Raw genomic sequence first — 17,964 nt, forward strand, 5'->3', positions numbered from 1 at the left:
TACTTTGCGCGCAAACGACAGCAAAAGCAGCAGGAGTGTTGATTTGGGGGTTACGAATAAAACGGAGTGAATAGAGGCCAATTCACAGGAATAGAACCGGTGGGCCATGAGGAGCGACTGTATTTAATACTGTTAGATATTACGATGCACTATTATATTATTATGTGAACACACATGGGGTCATGAAAGGAACGGCCTTCTGCCTGGCACCCTCCCTGCCAGGTTGGGCTCCGCATGGCTCTCCCTGAAGCGGCTGTGGGGCTGGGACCGGGGGGATGGACTCTGCAGCCATACTGCCTGGGTTCATGTGGCAGCTCTAACACTTCTTTGCTGGGTGATTATTGGTCAAACCCATTTCACCTGCCTTCACTAATCAAGGTCGTTTAAGACTTGCAGTCCTCCAAGCAGCACAATAAGATGCTGAGCATTGACAACAGAAGCCCACGCAATAAGATGTCTCCCGGAGTTGTCTTCCAGGAGCTTGGAGTCAGCTGTGTCTAGTTTATGAGCTGAGCTGGTTAAGACTGGATAGGACCTCTGACCCTCCACATGGGTGACCTTTTGACGTCAGAGAGCCACCCTCAGATCGTGCTAAGCGCCTCTTTTTTTTTTTTTTTTTTTTCTTTGGCCACGCCACGCGGCTCTCCGACCCGGGATGGAACCCGTGCCCCCTGCAGAGGAAGCGCGGGGTGCTAACCGCTGGACCGCCAGGGAAGCCCCACGCCTCCAGTTCTGAAGGCGCCGAGGCCTGTAGCTGAGCCACAGCTGCTCAGGAGGACCATGACCCCGCCTTTTCCCAATCACCTATCGGCACTCTCCCCACGCCTCGGACCACCCTGCTGCTTTATTGGTCATCCCATAATATACCCCGAGCATCCCGCCTTCTGGGAGGCGGGTCTGAGCCTCGCTCTTCTGTCTCCCCGCGTGGCTGCCTCGTGAGCTGAACCCTCTCTGCTGCAAACCTCGGCGTCTCAGCGATTTGGCCTGCTGCACGTCCGGCAAAAGGTTCGGTGACGGATATGGTGAGCCGGCCAGGGGTGAGTCCAGACGGACCTTTTGCCCGTGGCTGGTCGGCCCCTTGCTGGTATTCTGAGTCCAAGCAGCTGCCTCGCCCTTTTGTTCCGGGGACTGTGCCCCGGGTTTCCTCAGTGCGAGGCTGTGGGCCTTCGGGGCCTAGTTTTGTTTTGCAGCAAAGAGACGGTTTGGGGTTTGGAAGCCGTCTTTGGGGTGAGTGACGCACCTGGGCCTAGGAGTTTTGTCATTCCCGACCAGGTTGGGGGGTGGGCAGGGGGCGGAGGGCGGAGGCCCACCTGGCAGCAGTTTGGTAGAAAATATAAAAGGTTCTAGCTGCTCAGGTGCTCCGTATCTGGGCTGGAGGCCCGGGGCGCTGGGTTCGGTCTTGGTTTTAGTCTGGTTTGTTTGTGCCACGATATCCTTTAGACTCTGGAGCATAATGGCCTAAAAATGGATCCTTAGGTTACGTGATTGTATCAGAATAAACCATGTGCAGAGAAGATGACGGCCCCACAGGAAGGGGAGGCAAAGAAGGCCGCTTTGCTTGAAACAGGAGGGGGGGGCCTTGCTGTGGGCTCAGTTGGACCCTCTGACTGCCCCGCCCCCGCCCCCATATGATGGCGCCGCTGCCCCTTCGTTGCTGGTGCCTGAGCCACAGCCTCCGGCTTGCGGTGGGGGGCGCCCTCCCGGTCTCTGAGGATGGAGACATAGGCATGGTCTCCCCGCTCATACTCTCCCCGGCACTGGATTTGGCCAGGGAGCTACCCGTTCTCAGGCAGGGCAGTATCCATTCAGGTAAGTCCCCGGTGGGGTGTGGCCACTGAGACTGGGCAGCTAGCTGATGGGGTGGATCTGGGTCCATCCCCCCCTTTGCAGCTTCGGATTTATTTCCTTGGAAGAACAGTATGCCGCCCTCCAGAGATGACCCAAAGAGAATGGAAAATCTTTTTTCATCGGTATTTGTTTGCAACCCACAGCCCAACTTGGGCAGATGTTCAACATTGAATAAATACCCTCCTCACTTCAGAAGAATGTCGAGAGGTGCTGAGGAGGCAGATTGGCTTCGTACAGAAACCTCTGGCAACCGTTACGGGCTGCTGCAAGCGTAGCTGTACCAACAGTGGAAGCTCATTGGACTGTGAATGCTGGAGATGGGCTAAAACTTAAGCATCACGGAGACTGCATTCCCGCAGGCTTACGAAGAGGGGCGCCAAGGTAGTGAAGCCTCAGTAAAGTACAGGAGGTAAGACAGAAACTGAATGAGCGTCCTTCAGAATTTCTAGAAAGGGTCTTTAAAGCTTCTAGGCAATATACAGATAGAGACCCCGAGGCTCCAAAGAATTTAAGGATGGTTAATATGACTTACTGATCGGAGCGCTCCAGCATGCAGAAGCAACTGCAGAGGTGGGAGGGGCTTTAGGGCTGTGTTTGTCTCAACTTGTTGACATTGACTTTCAAGTTTCTAATGGCAGGGAGCAGGTTCAGGAGAAAAGCGAACCCTGGAGGATGAGACGGCAGACTGCTCTGCTGGCGGCTGCCTTAGCAGAGGGAAGAGCTGGACCGAATGGAGGGCCCCCACGAGGAGCTCGGCCAAAGGTAACGGGGCATCTGATAGTGGGATCTCGCCAGCGTGCGTGTTGCAAACAGGAGGGACACCCTAAGTAAGTCTCCTGAAGAAGTGAACAGGTGACACGTCAGCCGCCAGAGTTAACTGAGAAAGACAGTGACCAAGAAAGACAGGGCCCAGAGGCTCCTCTAAATCCCGAGTGTCTCAATATCTCCCATATGGAGCCCTGGGTGATGATGGCAGGAGGCCACTTACTCGGTTTAAAATACAAGACTTGCTAAATTTTCTTCTGAGTCTTATGTTAGCAACGGGGGTGTCCGGAGAAACCTTGAAGAAGCCTTTTCTCCAGCTGCTAGACTCTCGGGTGGAGGAGGACCCATCGGAAGCATAGCTTTCTGTACGAGCCTGCATGCCCCAGTCCCCTTCTGGGATGAGATTTACTAACTAAAGTAAATGCCAAGGCTCTTTGCACCTGGAGGAGTGGACACCAAAGTTCCACCAGAGCAGGCTTGTACATCGCAGGCGCTTTTGCTCCGACCTCAAAGAGAACAGCCGGCAGCCATTCTGGAAGAGGTACTGCAGAAGGTGAGTCCAGAGGTATGGGTAGCTGGGAGGCCGGGAAAAGCAAAGACAGCTACACCTGTACAGGTGAGGCTCTGCCCTCGTGCAAAAATTCCAAACTTAATGCAGTACCCAGTAAAGGAGCAGGCAAAGCATGGAATTCATCCCCTGCTAACAGCCTTCCTCGAATAAGATTTAATGCGTCCCTGCCAGTCACCTTATACTCCAGTTTTACCAGTCTAGAACCAGGTAGAGATGAATATTGGTTTGTGCATTACTTAAAAACAATTAATCGAATTGTGGAAGATACTCATCCAGTCGTCCCTAATCCATACACTCTCCTCACTACTGCTCACCAGAGATTTTTGTTGGTTTACTGTACTGGATTTGAAGGATGTTTGGGGGTTGGTTTGTTTGTTTTGCATACCCTTGAGATTTGAACCCCAAGAATTGTTTGCTTTTAATGGGAAGATCTAGATACAAGACTTAAACAACAGTATTGCTGGACAGGAAGTCCTCAGGGACTTAAAAACTCCCCCATGATGTTTGTAGAAATCCTGGCAAAATATTGGAAGGCCCTTCAACTAAACGAGGGAGCCCTGTTCCAGCATGTGGATGGTATCATTCTGATTGCCAGTAAAACAAAGGTCACCTGAGACCAGAATACAGTTTTGATTTTGAACTTTATGGCTGAAGGAAGCTATAGGGAGTCCATGAAAAAGGCATAGTTCTCTGCCCTCTGTTAAATACTTGGGTTTTGAACGCTCATAAGGACAGAGAGAATCGCTCCCTGACAGAAGGGAAGCTCTAGCCGGGCTTGCAGTTCCCACTCTCAGGAGACAATTGCGGGGAGTCCGGGGAAGAGCTGGGTTCTGCTGCATGTGGATCCCCAACTTTGGATTCATGGCAAAACCACTTTAGGAAGCTCTTAGAGGAGGAGGAGATGAACCTCTAGACTGAAATCTTGGAAGAGTAAACAGAAGACCACCTTCATTCTCCCTAGACTGGACCTTGTGTGGAACGTGATGGGAAATGGAAACCATACAGCAGAGAACTGTCGACCGAGATCATCCAAGCCTTGGCCGGTTCCAGGACCCCTACACTGACTTCTCCCGGTGGGCAACTGAACCCCTAACAGATCTTAAGCAGCTTTTCAGAAAGAAGCCACAAGAAAGAAATTAAGGCTTGCAAGGACAAGTCAATGATTAGGACTTCTCATGCTTGGGCAAAAGCAGGTACTCTCTCCAACTGTTGGATATTTCAGCCAAAACCTTTTTCTGTATTTGATCACGCCGACCCCTTGATCCTGCCTGTCATTAATTTTTAAAAAAAAATTATTTGTTTTGGCCGCACCACGAGGCATGTGGGATCTTAGTTTCCCAACCAGGGATTGAAACTGCGCCCCCTGTATGGGAAGCGTGAAGTCTTAACCACTGGACCACCAGGGAAGTCCCTGTCATTAATTTTTTGACTGTCCCTAACTTCACTGTAACATATCAGATTAGGCTAATCAACAGAATTTCCTGTCCTGTTTTTCCTTGTCTAAGATGAAATTTGGTCCTTGTGACCTCAGATTAAAAAAAAAAAAAGAAAAAAGAAAAGACTGCAGTCTACCCGTGTCAAGGTTATATTAGGTGAGGATAGAAAACATACTTATTCTCCCCCAGCCTGTGTTCCTTCCATATTTAAGTGTTTCAGCCAAACTGATAATGATTGGGACTCTCCAGTATGTAAAAAGTTAAGACACTGATCCCTGGCTTGACTGTGTCCTAGATAAAATCCCTAAAAAAAAAAAAAAAAAAAAAAAGCCTAAATTTTAACAATGTGTACCCCCTCGGGGTACATCTTTGTCTGCCGTTTCAATTATCAATCTTGGGCCTATGACAGCTGGCACGCAGGTGGTATCTGTTTATTGGGATCAAAGTGCTAACTTAAACTGGGAACAAGGGAATGTTTTCAAGTGAGCACTAAACAGTTGCATTCCTGAAGCTTTTGTTAGCCCTATGCTTTTTTTTTTAAATTGGAGTATAGTTGATTCATGGAATACAGTGCTCTGTTAGCCCTATGCCTCTTATTGGCAGGAAACAGACACGTCATTGCCCCCTCTTCCCTCGAGATTGAGGAATAATCAAAAATGGGCTGGTGGTGGTAAAACTGGGTAATTATCAGTCAAATCCATTTCATCTGCCTTCACTCATCAAGGTCATCCATTTTGAGACTTGCACGTCCTCCACGCTGCATGCAGCCTAAACAATGTTTGTCCCAGGTGTTTTCTAGGAGCTTGGAGTCAGCTGTGTCTAGTTTGAGCTGATCTGGTTAAGACTGGATAGGACCTCTGACCCTCCAGCTGGGCCTGCCCACGTGTCCACTTGGTGACCTTTTGACATCAAAGGGTAACCCTCAGATCATGCTGAGCACCTCCATTTTTGCACGTGCAGAGGCCTGCGGCTTAGTTACGCCTGGTAGAATCACCCATCTTCACTGCCCCCACGCCTCAGATTGCCTTGCTGCTTTATTCCATGAACACCGGGAGTCCCTTGCCTTCCAGGAGGTGAACCTGAGACTTGTCGCGTCTCCTCGCTCGGCTGCCTTGTGAATAAACCCTCTCTTTGCTGCAAACCCTGGCATCTCGGCGTTTTGGCTTGCTGCATGTTGGGCAAAATGATCCTCGTTTGGTAACAGTCACAAGGGCAGTACTTACATTCTCCCCCAATCATTTTTTTTTCTTTTTTTTTTTTTTTTAAGGGGTGAGTGTCTCTCCCTTCTCACTGACATTTAATTGTTCCCTTTTCCCAGACAAACAATACCCTGAAGAAATGAAACTGAGCAGGACCCTGGGTGGGGGGGGTCTTCCTGGGGACAGACACACCCCGGTCTCCCACCTCTTGTGTGTAGAAAAGCTTTAGTCTCCTAGGCCTTCCCTGAGTTCCAAAGAGCAAGTATATTTTTTTGTCTCCAAAATTGTATTTTTTAATTTTTAAAATTATTTTTCAAATTTTATTGTAGTTGATTTACAATGTGTTAATTACTGCTGGACAGCAAAATGATTCACTTACGTATATACATTCTTTTAATCTCTTCCATTCTGGTTTATCATAGGATATTGAACATAGTTCCCTGTGCTCTACAGTAGGACCTTGGTGTTTATCCATCCTGTATATAATACACCCGCTAACCCCAACCTCCCACTCCATCCCTCCCCCAACCCCCCGCCTAGCCCAACCACCAGTCTGTTTTCTGTGTCCGTGATTCTGTTTCATAGATAGGTTTCTTGGTGTCATATTTTAGATTCCAGATATAAGTGGTATCATATTGTATTCGGCTTTCTGACTTACTTCACTTAGTATGATAATCTCTAGGTCCATCCAAGTTGCTGCAAATGGCATTATTTCCTTCTTTTTTATGGCTGAATAGTATTCCATCGTATGTATATGTGTGTGTGTGTGTGTGTGTATACACACCACATCATCTTTATCCATTCCTCTGTTGATGGGCATTTAGGTCGTTTCATTGTCTTGCCTATTATGCATAGTGCTGCCATGAACACAGGGGTGCGTGTATCTTTTAAAATTAGAGTTTTGTCTGTATAGATGCCCGGGAGTAGGATTGCTGGATCATATGGTAATTCGTTCTTTTTTTTTGGCTGCACCACGTGGCATTTGGGATCTTAGTTCCCCGACCAGGGATTGAACCTGTGCCCCCTACAGTGGAAGTACAGAGTCTTAGCCACTGGACCGCCAGGGAAGTGCCTCATATATGTGGTAGTTCTATTTTTAGTTTTCTGAGGAACCTCCACACAGTTTTCCACAGTGGCTGCACCAACTTACATTCCCACCAACAGTGCAGGAGCGTTCGCTTTTCCAAAGAGCAAATTCAATCAGATTGAGAAAATGCAGAAACAAAGGAAAGCAGTCAAGCAAGACAAAATAATAGTTTAGCCATAAAACAAAATCAAGAACATTTAGTTCCTTCTGCAGGGATACAGATAATATCCTGAGCCATACCCTTGAGCTGTTTTGCAGAAACTAAACCCCCACCGGGTGGAGGAAGTTAACTGCATGCTGACCACCAGCACGTAGACCCCAGGCCAGCTGGAACCAGAAGGGTGAGAACTGAGATTCTCGACACATTATCCTGTTATCTCATCATCAACCAGAGAATTGTACAGGAGCTGATTTACCCACCTGTGACCCCTTCCCTCACACTGTTCTTAAAAAACCTTCTCGGAAAGCCGTCAGGGAGTTTGCATCTTTTGGGCATGAGCTTCCCTTTCTCCTTGCTTGGTGCCCTCAGTAAACACTGTACTTTCCTTCACCACAACTAGGTATCAGTAGACTGGCTCAGTTCAGTAACAATTTTGGTGACTCAGATGGAATTCCCATCCAGAGTGGGTGTGTCTTGCCGGTGGCACACAGGCCCCTGGCTGGTTGCAGCTCTCAGATCCTGTCCAGCAGCTGTCTGAGCACCTTTGTCTCAGGGACAGTTCTGAGCGCTTACTGCTGACTTGGTATCACTGGCCCATGGCACTTTCAATTCCATGGTGAAGGAAACGAGGCTCTAGTTCTGGTCTGTGAGATGTCTGGTAAGTAGTGGAACCTTGCAGGAGACCACACCAGGATATTCTTCCCTACTGGGTTGCCTTGAATGGAATTTTTCCGTTAGGGGGTGGGGGTAGGAGAAAGCATAGGACTTGGTGGTCTGGTTTTGAGCAAAATGCTTTAAAAAAATTTTATTTATTTTGGCTGCGTCAGGTCTTTGTTGTGGCATGTGGGATCTTTTAGTTGTGGCACACAGACTCTTAGTTGCAGCAGGCATGTGGGATCTAGTTCCCCGACCAGGGATCGAACCCAGGGCCCCAGCACTGGGCGCACGGAGTCTTACCCACTGGACCACCAGGGAAGCCCCCGAAATGCTGCTTTAATTGGAGTTTTCTCTTCTAGGTGGAGGAATCCTTCAGCCACCCCACACTGCCCTTGCGGTGATTGGGAAACTCCCTGTTAAACCAAGGTCCGTTGCTACCCCTATCTGGAACAGCAGGTAGGAAACCTTCCATTCTTGTGCTAGGGAACTGGGATCCTGAGAGGCCTCTCAGCACTGGCTTGCCCGGTTCTGATCTGTTTCAGGTAATACCAGCGGTACGAAAAAAAGGGAAATCGGAGCTCTGTGGTATCTTGTAGTTCCCAGGGGTGTATTTTACAAAACTGGGAAGTCTTCAGCTATGTTTCTATGAAAAGAAAGATGACTTTGTTATAATACCACGTGGCCAGAATGTTTAGACTGGTGAAAAATGGCCAAGATAAAACTCTTGACATTTCAAACTTCTTAAAAAAAATTATTTTATTTTTGGCTGCATTGGGTCTTCATTGCTGCACGTGGGCTTTTCTCTGGTTGTGGTGAGCGGGGGTTACTCTTCATTGTGGTGTGCAGGCTTTGCATTGTGGCGGCCTCTCTCGTTGGGAGCACGGGCTCTAGGCGCGTAGGCTTCAGTAGTTGTGGCTCATGGGCTCCAGAACGCAGGCTCAGTAGTTGTGGTGCACAGGCTTAGTTGTTCTGTGGCATGTGGGATCTTCCCGGACCAGCGCTTGAACCCGTATCTCCTGTGTCGGCAGGTGGATTCTTAATCACTGTGCCACCAGGGAAGCCCCAAAACTTTTTTTTTTTTTTTTTTGCATATGCAGTTAGAGAAGTCTGGCTTGATTTTTTTAAAAAAATTCTGTTTCTGGGGGGGATGGTGGTGGGAAGAATTGGGAGATTGGGATTGCCGTATATACACTAATATGTATACAATCAATAACTAATAACCTGCTGTATATAAAAAACTTCTTTTCAAAATTCTGGCCCTGAGAGAGCGAACGTACTCCTAGGTAAAAGGTTAAGTTATAACTCTTATTTCCTTGAAATGCAAATACAGCTCACATTGTCTGAGACTATGGTCTTAGCTTACTTGGTAGAACCTGAAACTGAGAGGAAATGGGAAAAGAAGCGTTTTAAAACTCAAGTAAACTTATTCCAACTGTTATAAATTAATGTGTTTTAGACGTTTAATTCATGACTGTTTTAAAATGAAACTGTGAGATCTCTAGTTCTTTTTTAAAAAAATGAATTAATTTATTTATTTTTGGCTGCATTGGGTCTTTGTTGCTGCATGCGGGCTTTCTCTAGTTGTGGCCAGAGGGTTTTCTACTCTTTGTTGCGGTGTGCAGGTTTCTCATTGCGGTGGCTTCGCTTTTTGCAGAGCACGGGCTCTAGGCGCACAGGCTTCAGTAGTTGTGGCTCGCCGGCTCTAGAGCGCAGGCTCAGTAGTTGTGGCTCACGGGCTTAGTTGCCCCATGGCATGTGGGATCTTCCCGGACCAGGGCTCAAACCCGTGTCCCTTGCATTGGCAGGCGGACTCCCAACCACTGCGACACCATGGAAGCCCTCTAGTTCTGTCTTTAAAAATTAATTTGTAAATGAGCTCTAATTGATTGGTTCAAAGGAAATTAAGTGCTTATATAAATTCTCAGGAATACAACAGAAATTAACCCAAATGTATTTCAAGTTCATGTGATCTGGGGGAATATTCAGTATTAAACTAACTTTAATACCAGATAATAAGTTTGGTTTAATACAGACCTGTCTTTAGAGTCATGAATGTTAAGTATAATACTTTTATTGTACTTAGGTTTACTGAAAATCAAGAAATTCTCATTATCCCTGTTGCAAAATTTGTCAGCAAGAAAAGATTAACTTGGTATGATATTGTCATAAGTAATAGAGATAAATGGGATAAAAGCTTTTAGGTGTGGGCTTCCCTGGTGGCGCAGTGGTTGAGAATCCGCCTGCGATGCAGGGGACGCGGGTTCGTGCCCCGGTCTGGGAGGATCCCACATGCCGCGGAGCGGCTGGGCCCGTGAGCCATGGCCGCTGAGCCTGCGCGTCCGGAGCCTGTGCCCTGCAACGGGAGAGGCCACAACAGTGAGAGCCCCACGTACCAAAGCTTTTAGGTGAACTCTTTAGGAGTAATTGTTTGATTTTCCAGATTTTTGGTAACTTGAGTTCTCCTAAATGAAGGTAAAATGATGAAAATTAATTGAATGTCTAAATCATTTTTAAATAAGATGAAATACTGGAGCACTTGCTAAACAAGTCTGTTTACCTAATTTAGCTTTTCTCTAACAAAAGGCAAAAGATATGTCTAATAAACCCAAACATGTCTTGTACCACACTGAAGAAATTGTGCTATGAAAAAATGTTTTTAAGGTTATAGAAGATGTTCCTAAGTTTGCTAATCAGAAAATGCTGGTATGATAAACATTTCACAGTTGCTTGCTTCTTGGTTTCTGCTAGAGAGTGAAGTTTTTAAGGGTTAAAAATTGTGATAGGTTGGCTTCCCTGGTGGCGCAGTGGTTGAGAGTCCGCCTGCCGATGCAGGGGAAGCGGGTTCGTGCCCCGGTCCGGGAGGATCCCACGTGCCGCGGAGCGGCTGGGCCCGTGAGCCGTGGCCGCTGCGCCTGCGCGTCCGGAGCCTGTGCTCCGCAACGGGAGAGGCCACAGCAGTGAGAGGCCCGCGTACCACAGGAAAAAAAAAAAAAAAAAAAAATTGTGATAGGTAATTAAAAAGTACTAGAAATAAGGGAAACATTTCAGTATGTAAAGAAAGTAGGATATATGTTGTTGGCAAGAAGGTATGAAAAATGGAGATATTTTTGTTAAAATGTAGATTTGTCCTAGAGCTGGTTGTTTCTGGATGGGGAAAGAATAAGGCACAAACTCATGATATAGGAAGTTGTGGAAGAGGAACCTTGAGAAAAGAGTTTTGTTCATGGTCAGAACTCGATAAGATTAGACTGAATTCAATCTAAGTAAATTAGTTTTGTTATTAAAAGTAAGCTGAGGGCTTCCCTGGTGGCGCAGTGGTTGAGAGTCCGCCTGCCGATGCAGGGGACGCGGGTTCGTGCCCCGGTCCAGGAAGATCCCACATGCCGCGGAGCAGCTGGGCCCGTGAGCCATGGCCACTGAGCCTGCGCGTCCGGAGCCTGTGCTCTGCAATGGGAGGGGCCACAGCAGTGAGAGGCCCGCGTACCACAAAAAAAAAAAAAAAAAAGTAAGCTGATAGAGTTTCCCTGGTGGCGTGGTGGTTAAGAATCCACCTGCCAATGAAGGGGACACAGGTTTGAGCCCTGGTCCAGGAAGATCCCACATGCTGTGGAGCAACTAAGCCTGTGAGCCACAACTACTGAAGCCCATGTGCCTAGAGCCTGTGCTCTGCAATGAGAAGCCCATGCACCGCAACGAAGAGTAGTGCCCCCATTGCCGCAACTAGAGAAAGCCTGCACGCAGCAACGAAGACCCAATGCAGCCAAAAGTAAATTTATTTTAAAGTATTTATTTAAGCTGATACAAGACTGGAGTTTGGTTTTTTTGTTATGAGAAAGTTTTCTTGGAATATTGAGCTGCTTTAATTAAGACTTATTATGTTTTAATATTTTGTCCACACCATGCGGCTTATGGCATCAGTTTCCTGACCAGGGATTGAGCCTGGACCACAGCAGAGACAGTGCTGAATCCTAACCACTAGAACACCATGGAACTCCCAATAAGTCTTGTTTCTTAAGTGATCTGTTGTAACCTTCTGTACTTGCCTTTGAAATCTTCACTGTCACTTTAGTTAATACTTTCACAGTACTTACGATTCTACTTGACCAAGTGTTTTAAAACTTAAAAAAAAACTATTGAAATATAGTTGATTTACAGTGCTTAGTTTCAGGTGTACAGCAAAGTGATTCAGTTATACAGGTGTGTGTATATATACAAATATATGTATGAATACATGTGTATTTTTTTAGACTCTTTTCCATTAGTTATTACAAGGTATTTGTTTAAAGTTAATTATATTTGGCTGCGTTGGGTCTTCATTGTGGTGAGCGGGGGCTACTCTTCATTGCGGTGCGTAGGCTTTTCATTGCGGTGGCTTCTCATTATGGAACATGGGCTCTTGGCGCGTGGACTTCAGTAGCTGTGGCTCGCGGGCTCTAGAGCGCAGGCTCAGTAGTTGTGGCGCACGGGCTTAGTTGCTCTGTGGCATGTGGGATCTTCTCGGACCAGGGCTTGAACCCGTGTCCCCTTCATTGGCAGGCGGATTCTTAACCACTGTGCCACTAGGGAAGCCCCATTACAAGATATTGAATATAGTTCCCTGTAGTATACAGTAGGTCCTTGTTGGTTATCTATTTTATATTATAGATAGTAGTGTATATATATTAATCCCAAACTCCTAATGTATCCCCCCACTCCATTTCCCCTTTGGTAACCATAAGTTTTTTTTATGTTTGTGAGTGTTTGTAAAGTAAGTTCATTTGTAGGATTTTCTTAGATTCCACATATAAGCAATATCATTTATTGTCTTTCTCTGATTTCATTTAGTATAATAATCTCTAGGTCCATCCATGTTGCTGCAAATGGCGTCTCACTCTTTTTTACGGCTAATATTCCACTGTGTATATATCACATCTTTATCCATTCGTCTGTCCACGGACACTTAGGTTATTTCCACGTCTTGGCTATTGTGAACAGTGCTGCTATGAACATCAGTGTATATCTTTTTGAATTACTTTCTCCAGGTCACTGGATCATATGGTAACTCTATTTAGTCTCTTTTAAGGAACCTCCATAGTGTTCTCCATAGTGGCTGCACCAATTTACATTCCTACCAACAGTGTAAGGGGGGTTCCTTTTTCTCCACACCCTCTCTAGCATTTATTATTTGTAGACTTTTAAAAATTAAATTATGGCTCTGCTGGCTCTTCATTGTGGCACACTGGCTTCTCTAGTTGTGGCACACGGGCTTTAGCGGGCATGGGCTCCAGAGCGCGTGGGCTCAGCAGTTGCAGCACATGGGCTTAGTTGTGGTATGTGGGATCTTCGTTCCCTGACCAGGGATGGAATCTGGGCCCCCTGCATTGGGCACGTGGAGTCTTAACCCTGGACCACCAGGGAAATCCCTGTAGACTTCTTGATAGCCAATCTGGCTGGTGTGAGGTGACACCTCACTATAGTTTTGGTTTGCATTTCTCTAATAATTAGTGATGTTGAGCAACTTTTCATGTGCCTGTTGGCCATCTGTAGGTCTTCTTTGGAGAGGTGTCTATTTAAATCTGCCCGTTTTTGGGGGGAGGGGATATTGAGTTGTTTGTATAGTTTGGAAATCAAGCCCTTGCCAGCCTCATCATTTGCAAATATTTTTTCCCATTCTGTAGGTTGTCTTTTCGTAAAACTTTATTTTTAAAATATTATTTATTTTCCTTATTTTTTTGGCTGCATTGGGTCTTAGTTGTGGCACATGGGATCTTTGCTGAGGAATATGGGATCTTTTTCGTTATGGCCCACGGTCTGCTTGGGTTTCTCTCTAGTTGTGGCACGCGGGCTCCAGAGTGCGTGGGCTCTGTAGTATGCGGCACGCGGGTTCTCTCGTTGAGGTGCACGAGCTCAATAGTTGCAGCACGCGGGATCTTAGTTCCCCAACCAGGGATGGAACCTGCGTCCCCTGCATTGGAAGGCAGATTCTTTACCACTGGAACACCAGGTGAGTCCCAGTAAAACTTTATTTTTGACAAACTTCCACAAATCACATTCTAAACTGAAGTTCTTTTGACCTCTAATTTGGGACCTTTCAAAGGCCCCTGAGGCATCTCAGAGAGAAAAATATTAAACTAATTCAGATTATTTGGTATGTTAAATTACACGAGCAGCACTATCAAATGAGTGGTGATAAAACATTCTTAGGTTAACACTGTACGGGTAAACATCAAGTGTTCTAAAAATTATACGAAGTTCCTAAAATTTGGATATGTCCTGGTATTGTTATCAGTCTTAATTCTAGTTATCTTTAAAATACTGTATGTCACAGCAACTTGGTTAAGCTTCTTTGTCAATTGCATTCTAATCAGATCCTTAACTGTGCCTTTTCAAGTCTGTCATTCAGATGATATTTCACTCACGCTTTTGCAAAATCTTAAGACTCATAGAAAGGACTTTTTGGCAAGTAAAAGACTGATAACGTCCAGATCGAACTGCTGAACTAGTTAAGAAATTCTAATGGAAACCTTGATTGTTTCATAAAACTGTTAATAAGATTAAGATCAAATTAGTTACATAGTACTGAGTGAACTAATGAATGTGGTTATGTTTCTGTCTGAAACACTGCTGGCTTTTAGTCTGTGTTTTCCAGACATAAGGAAAGCTTTCCCTTTATGACAACTTGGTAAGTTTTACCTTTGAAGTGGAATTGAAACATTTATCTTTTCTCTTGACCTGATCCCTCCAGGAGCTGGAGACGCAGACTCCCAACAGCTTTATCAGCTGAATAAGGAAGGTCACCTCCTGCCAGGAGCAGGAGTATTGAGCTAGTTTAGGAACCTTGAGAGGGAGGAATTCTCTCATATCCACACATACTGCAGGCAAAATCTGAAGGCAAGTCGTTGATATGATTTTCCTGGCCTCAGGAGGTTTTTAAAAAATTCAATTGATATTCCTTAAGAAAAGGTCTAGCACAGCCCTAGCACAGCCAACTGAAAAGAGCCTATACAACCAGTTACACTTAGGTAAATCAGGCTGTTTACTGAAACTAGACTTAATTTGGCCCAATTTGGAAGAAATGAGGATAAATTAGAGAGAGGTTATGTTTTGATAATATACCTTTGTGGATATTGAGGTTATGTATATACTGAGGGTTTTTGTATTATCTACATCCAAGATGACCTTGCTGCTATATTATAAAGTGTTTTAATTAAGATACTAAAGGAATATTCTAAGCTTGTTTCTGCAACTGCTCACAGTAATCTACCCCTGGGTGAAGATCAGACGCCCCATGGTCCACAGCCAGGAGATTATACATACGGGAAAGGACATCACTTATAAGACTCTCTCCAACCTAAATGAAAGAGCCCTTATCAGGTCTTAAGTAGCTCATGCACAGTGAAACTGAAAGAAACTGACTCTTGAATTAATATTTCCCACTCAAGGGCTTCTGTCCTGGACTGGTCGATAGAAAGGACTGCTGACCTCAGACAACACCCACGTGAGAAAAAGACAACAGCAGTGATAGACAGCTGACCCAAGAATCTGGACCAGGTCTGTTAAGATCCATCCTAATTCAATGGACTGTTCACCAAATGTGTTTCCCTATCAAAATGGAGAGTTTTTATTTCTAATATACTTCTGACTCCAATGTTCAGGATAGAAAGGCAACGCTCCAGTGACGCTGAATAACTACTCACGATGTGCGTCACCGCGTGCTACTGAAAGATCTGCACACAAAAGAGGGAAAATGATGGAGGAGACTTTCACGTAGTGAGGTATGGAGAAGTCACTCTGGCTTATAAGGTAAGGCTGTTCTAGTTTATCAAACATACATTGTACATCTGCTTTGACCATTAAAGAATGCATTTAAAAAATCAAAATGAAGTAACTGTGGTTCAGGCATCCAAAATGGATCTGGGTGCCTATTATGGACACGGTTTCAGACACATTCCTATATAGCTGAGAACCTGAACTTTCTGAACTGGTAGCAGACTCAAGGACACTATCAGCTGCTATGAAACCTTTCTCTTTAGGAATGGTAACAAGCAAGACAGCTCAAGCTATGGCCTCCTAGCAGAAGGCACTAGATTCTTTAGGCGGAATAGTACTAGATACTAAAATTGCTTTAAGTTATATCTGGACAACAAAAAAGACATGTAGTAGCCAATAACTCCTGTTATGTATATGTATGCTAAGCAACTTGAGAATTCTTTAAAAATGAAAAGTCAGGGACTCGGGACTTCCCTGGTAGTCCAGTGGCTAAGACTCCGTGCTCCCAATGCAGGGAACTAGATCACACATGCTGTGACTAAGACCAGGTGCAGATAAATAAAAAATAAACATATTAAAAAGTCAGTGACTCTCTCCTCTAATCCTGAAAAAGGTTGTTGCCTCTCTTCCCCTCAGGCTTGAGGTGTATCAAAGAAAAAGGCTGACTAAAACCAAGCAGGACCCTGTGGGCCTTCCCTGAGTTCCAAAGAGCAAATTTAATTAGAAGTAAGAAAATGCAGAAACTAAGGAAAGCAGTCAACTAAGGCAAAATAATAATTTAGCCATAAAACAAAGTCAAGGACCTTTAGTGCCTCAAGGGCTATAAATAGTATCCAGAGCCGTTCCCTTGAGCTGTTTTGCAGAAATCAAGACCCCGCCAGGTGAAGACGTTAACTGCACGCTGACCACCAGCATGTAGACCCTAGACTGGCTGGACCCAAAGGGCTGAGATTCCCAAAACATCACCCAACTATCACCATTAACCAATCAGAGTTGTACGATCGCCCGTCCTGTGACCTCTCTCCCTCAGCCTTCAAAAGCCCTCCTCTGAAAGCCGCTGGGCAGTTCGGGTCTTTTGAGCGCAAGCTGTCCGTTCTCCTTCCTTGGCACCCTGCAATAAACTGGGCTGTGATAACAGAAAGTACAATGTTAGTTGCCGAGTGTTGGGTGGCCTGATCCAAGTTTCTGGTTGGTAACAGAAATACTGAGAGTCATTCAACTTAAGGTACCCCTTAAGATAACCCCCTAACTATCATCAGAAACCACTGGAGGACATTTTCTTCCTGAACAGCATCTTCTGACATCAAGTAAAGGTAAAAACAACTATCCAGTCTGGCACCCTCCCGTCTGTCTAGTCATTTGCCCACATCTCCACATATGTGCTTTGGTACCTCATTGAGCCCTTGGCCAGGGGCACTGGGCAGAGGCAGGGAGCGCCTCCAGTGTGAGAGACTCACTAAAGTGTGTGTCATAACTCTTACTTTGAATCTGGGGAGAGAGAAAGAAACCAACAGTTCAAAGGTAGACAGGAGGACACAAAACTAACCAGCCAGTCCCCGATGAAAGAGAAACATGGCTTTCAAGATGTACAGTCAGGGCTTCCCTGGTGGCGCAGTGGTTGAGAGTCCGCCTGCCGATGCAGGGGACGCGGGTTCGTGCCCCGGTCCGGGAAGATCCCACATGCCGCGGAGCGGCTGGGCCCGTGAGCCATGGCCGCTGAGCCTGCGCGTCCGGAGCCTGTGCTCCGCAATGGGAGAGGCCACAGCAGTGAGAGGCCCGCGTACGGGGGGAAAAAAAAAAAAAAAAAAAAAAAAAAAAAAAAAAAAAAAAAGATGTACAGTCAGAGTGTGTGCTAATTTATTATGGCTGACTTGCCATTTCAGCTTCCTGGGAAAGAAAAATTCCTGTGACTTGAACTGTGGAAAGACAGAAGTTATCACAGATGTCACAGGGCTCAGGGTGGAGCCAGGGAAATCAAGAAAGGTAAGATGTTTCTTAGTTTCCCTTCACTCAAAACCACTATTTCCCTAATTCTATCAAACTCCATAAAAGGCACAAAATAGAGCTAGAAACTTGGAAATATCCAAAAAGTGAGCAAAGGCTCTAAAATTAGAGACCATCCCTGTTCCTCCTGTTGGCCTGAAAAGACACCTTCGATCACCTCCCATTTTCCGTTTAGATCCCCTCTTTGGGCCAACGCGTTTGCTTCCCCGCAGCGCAGCTAGGATTCCCCAGGGCATCTCCTCTGGTCCAACCCAGGCTGGATTCTCTACCTGCTTATTTTCTACTCACCAGTTGTTTTTCCAAAGGTCCTCTCTTCTGGCTCAGCCCCACTTAGGTCCCACATCTCCCTCTGCACACGTGTGCTGGGAGGGAGCACGTGTTCTGGGGTGCAGTCTGCACTCTCTGTTGAAGGAAATGGAGGTCACATGCCCTGCAGTGAGAGTTAGCTCCACGGCCAAGGCCATTTCCTTCAACGAGTCTGGGAACAG

This window comes from Kogia breviceps, chromosome 14 (assembly GCF_026419965.1).
Source record: "Kogia breviceps isolate mKogBre1 chromosome 14, mKogBre1 haplotype 1, whole genome shotgun sequence".
NCBI classification, from domain to species: domain Eukaryota; kingdom Metazoa; phylum Chordata; class Mammalia; order Artiodactyla; family Physeteridae; genus Kogia; species Kogia breviceps.